Raw genomic sequence first — 4,184 nt, forward strand, 5'->3', positions numbered from 1 at the left:
TTGATCCCCCAAAGAATTGTTACAAGTTATAGAATGGTAATCGATTTCCATAAATAAATAAAGTTACTAAAAAGGATCATTACCCTTTACCTTTTATTGATCAAATGCTAGAAAGATTATTCAAGCATACATATTTTTTCTTTCTAGATGGTTATTCTGGTTTCTCTCAAATACCTGTGTCAAAAGACGATCAAGAAAAGACAACTTTTACTTGCCCTTTCGGTACCTTTGCTTATAGACGTATGCCTTTTGGTTTATGTAATGCACCTGCTACCTTTCAAAGATGTATGACTCTATATTCTCTGACTTTTGTGAAAAGATTGTTGAGGTATTCATGGATGATTTCTCTGTTTATGGGACTTCTTTTGATGATTGCTTAAGCAACCTTGATCGAGTTTTGCAAATATGTGAAGAAACTAATATTGTCTTGAATTGGGAGAAGTGCCACTTTATGGTTAATGAAGGTATTGTCTTGGGGCATAAAATTTCTGAAAGAGGTATTGAAGTTGATAAAGCGAAGGTTGATGCTATTGAAAATATGTCGTGTCCTAAGGACATTAAATGTATAAGAAGCTTCCTTGGTCATGCCGGTTTTTATAGGAGGTTCATTAAGGACTTTTCTAAAATCTCTCGGCCTCTAACTAATCTCTTACAAAAAGATATTTTTTTGTCTTTGATGATGATTGTGTAGAAGCATTTGAAATACTTAAGAAAACTTTGGTTTCTGCACCTATTGTTTAACCTCCTGATTGGAATTTACCCTTTGAAATTATGGTGATGCTAGTGATTATGCTGTAGGGGTTGTTCTAGGATAAAGAGTTGATAAGAAATTAAATGTTATTCAATATGGTAGTAAAACTCTAGACAGTGCCTAAAGAAATTATGCTACTACTGAAAAAGAATTTTTAGCTATTGTATTTGCTTGTGATAAGTTCAGACCTTATATTGTTGATTCTAAAGTAATTGTTCGCACTAATCATGCTTCTATTAAATATCTTATGAAAAAGAAAGATACTAAATCTAGACTTATTAGATGGGTTCTCTGGCTACAAGAATTTGATTTGCATATTATTGATAGAAAGGGAGCTGAGAACCCTATTGCAGACAACTTGTCTAGGTTAGAGAATGTTCTTAATGACCCATTACCTATTGATGGTAGCTTTCCTGATGAACAATTAGTTGTCATAAATGTTTCTCGTACTGCTCCATGGTATGCTGATTACGCTAATTATATTGTTGCTAAATTTATACCACCTAGTTTCATATACCAGCAAAAGAAAAAAATTTCTATGATTTAAGATATTACTTTTGGGATGACCCACATTTAAAACTATAATGAAGCTAGCCAACTCATCTTCACAAGACTCTCCCGATTGGAGCTTCGTCGGCCGTCCGATCTGTCTTTCTGGCGCGCCTGAACCGTAGGATGTTCACCTGCAGTCAAATCTTATTTTACTTTATGGTTCTTTTTTAGTCCAATGACAAGTGGGCTCACGTCGGGCGCTCGTTGGCTGGGTTGGCTGTTTCCGGGTGCAAGAGGTTTTGCCCAATCACCTGGGCGCGCTTCGCACCCAATAACCCGTGTCTCGCCCCAATCCGACCCCAACCGCCAAACGAACCCTAGCCCCCTTTCTTCGTCCCCTCAATCCCTATAGCCGCTGCACCCCTCCCTCTCCCTTCTGTGCGTGCGCTCGACCAAGGACGTCGTCGTCGCCCTCGGCTGCTCCTCCACGCCGGGGTCTTCCTCCTCTTTCTCCTCGCCTTCCCATCGGTTGCGCTCAGGTCGTCACCGTCGACGAATAGGATAGTGCGGGCCGCTTCCTCCTTTTCCTCCGGCCGGATCTATGGCGTGCGACCGCGGAGGCGAGCCTCTCCGGTGGCAGAGGCAAAGGGCGACCACATGGATCGATCCCTGCAGGAGATAGAAGATGGGAGAGAGGGAAAGAAGGAAGGAGAGGAGGAAGACCCAGTGGCGGGCGGGAGAGGGTCACCAGCCGGCGCCGGCGAGGTCAAGTGCGACCTGATGGTTGGCGGCGGCTCGATCCACTCCTGGATCTTTATTGTTCCACTTCCCCACTACCTAACACCGAGCAAGAGGGCTGCCCGAGGAAGAGGGTGAGGACGCAGGGATTGAAGAGGGTGTTCCCGCATTCATCGTCTGGCCAAGTGCAAGGACGAGGACGAGGACGCGGGGTGGAGCATGTCATCCCTCTGGTTATCGCCTTCCTTTCTGCTGCTGGGTGAGCTTCTTCTCCCTTCTCATCAATGAGAGGTAGTTACAGTAGTTGATGTGTCACCTTGCTCCTAGGCTGAGATGAGGGTTTTCTCCAGCGATTGTGGTGGCCTGAGTCAGAGATCGACAGCCAGATGCTTGTGGCTACCACACAAAACGTGCTCTCTTACTGACCTCGAGGTCCGGCCGCAATTCCTCTTGTTTTTGCTCCAAGGTATCTAGCCCGCTGTTCCTCTTGTTTCAGATCATATGTGTTGGTTTGATGTATGTGTAAGAGAACAAAATTCGAATTGGGGAAGGGTGATTTCAGACCAATCTAATTGTGTGTATAAGCACTAATCTGGGTGTATGTATAATTGCTTTCAGACCAATTCGCATGATCTGAAACACCCAGCTGGGTGTATTAGCAATGATAGAGAGTTAATAATGCCCTGCATTTTATCTCGCAAAAAAGTCTTGCATTTTGTCTTTAAAGTGTGGATCATTGGAGCTATCATGAAGATAAGCAAGCTGCTGATTTCAGCAACGTGACATTTTGTACTGATTAGTGAACTGGAAAGATATAGTAGTAATTATTCTACATCCAGATGAATGGGATGGATAGTAGTTCTGCTATGCAGAATGGTAGTGTTTCCTGCACGATCTTTTGTTTGTCATGTATGCCATCATTGAGTATTGTAGAGGCTGCAGTAATCTTACTCTGTATATGGATGCTGTGCAAGTTAAAGGTTCGCAAAATAATGTGCTAAACTCTTATTTGTGGGCCAGGTTAAAGATCGCATGTTAGTTTGCTTGGTCTAAGTTCAGAAGCGACAATACAATGTTGTTTAAGTCAAGTTTTTAACTTTTTATATATTCTGATTATTGCATCATTATTTATCAACTGAGGCATGGTTGTTGTGTGCACTTCTTACTGATGACGATCCTGGTGTTGTTTTTGTGAGAAAAGAAAGAGACGGCTCAATGTGCGTATTTATATTTATTTTGTTCAATTATAATGGGATGAAGTAACTTAATTGACTGATAGTGTTGTTAGTAGTGATAGACAATAGGCAATTTACTAGAGCAGTTCAAGCAAGTATACTTCCAGAATCCATCTTGTGATCTGTTGGTAACAACACCAAATTTGCCAGTTTGTTCAACCAAACAAAGTGTATAACTTGCTTCATTTTTGCAGGTATAGAAGAAGGACCTTTGCTTAATGGTTGATTTTCTTCTGCTCACGGCAGCTTGCTCGAGGCAAACATGCAAGCCTGACGTGCACTGATGGCGCTGCCGGCAGTATCAAGGATGGAAACAGCAAGACACTCTTTTAGGTCAGAGAAACTGGCGGTGCCAATGATAACGCCTGAACCTTCGTGACTGCAGCAGCCACCATCATGTTGTAGCTCAGCCAGACCACGACCATCGATAGGTGACCATCTTCATTGAGGTATAGAAAACAATCCATGTATTGCCATGCTTATGTTCTCTAAAGTTTTACATCCTTCAATCCCACTCATTGACAAAACTTAGACAAACACTTTTACTGGTGATGGTGGGGCTTTTTTTAACTGAGATGTGCAAGATGCATCTTATCCCCCGAGAAATATTGCCTTTAATTTCTTGATTTTTTTCCTGGCATGCTAATTTAGAGCCAGATATGCATGATTCATAATACACATTACAGTCAATTATCCATTGGAATCTTTTGTCCATAGAGGTGATTTTGTTTGGACCATTAGTCTAGGTAGTGACATTTTGATCGATAAGGCACAAGTTTATTTTCTTTTTGACTCAGGGCTACACTAAAGTAAGAATCACCGTTAGTGAAAAGAAGGCATACAAATCATGAAGCTTTTGCCTTGGTTGAGTTCCTCATTTAATTGTCACTAATTTATTTGAAGGAAGTTATTCAATTCTCATCGGGCTTTCCTTAATGCTTTCCATTTCTAAATAAGAAATTTAATAC

General features: G+C 41.5%; 1 long non-coding RNA gene across 1 annotated transcript in view; it reads left to right on the forward strand.

Annotated features, from left to right (window-relative positions):
- Nucleotides 1–1,597: 1,597 nt before the first annotated feature.
- Nucleotides 1,598–4,184, forward strand: part of LOC119268251 — a 4,816-nt gene continuing 2,229 nt past the window's right edge. The window contains exons 1-3 of the long non-coding RNA XR_005133039.1: nt 1,598–2,240; nt 2,309–2,447; nt 3,411–3,665. This is a non-coding gene — a long non-coding RNA (uncharacterized LOC119268251). The remainder of the gene's footprint in view (nt 2,241–2,308; nt 2,448–3,410; nt 3,666–4,184) is intronic.

Source organism: Triticum dicoccoides, chromosome 3A, assembly GCF_002162155.2.
Source record: "Triticum dicoccoides isolate Atlit2015 ecotype Zavitan chromosome 3A, WEW_v2.0, whole genome shotgun sequence".
NCBI lineage: Eukaryota > Viridiplantae > Streptophyta > Magnoliopsida > Poales > Poaceae > Triticum > Triticum dicoccoides.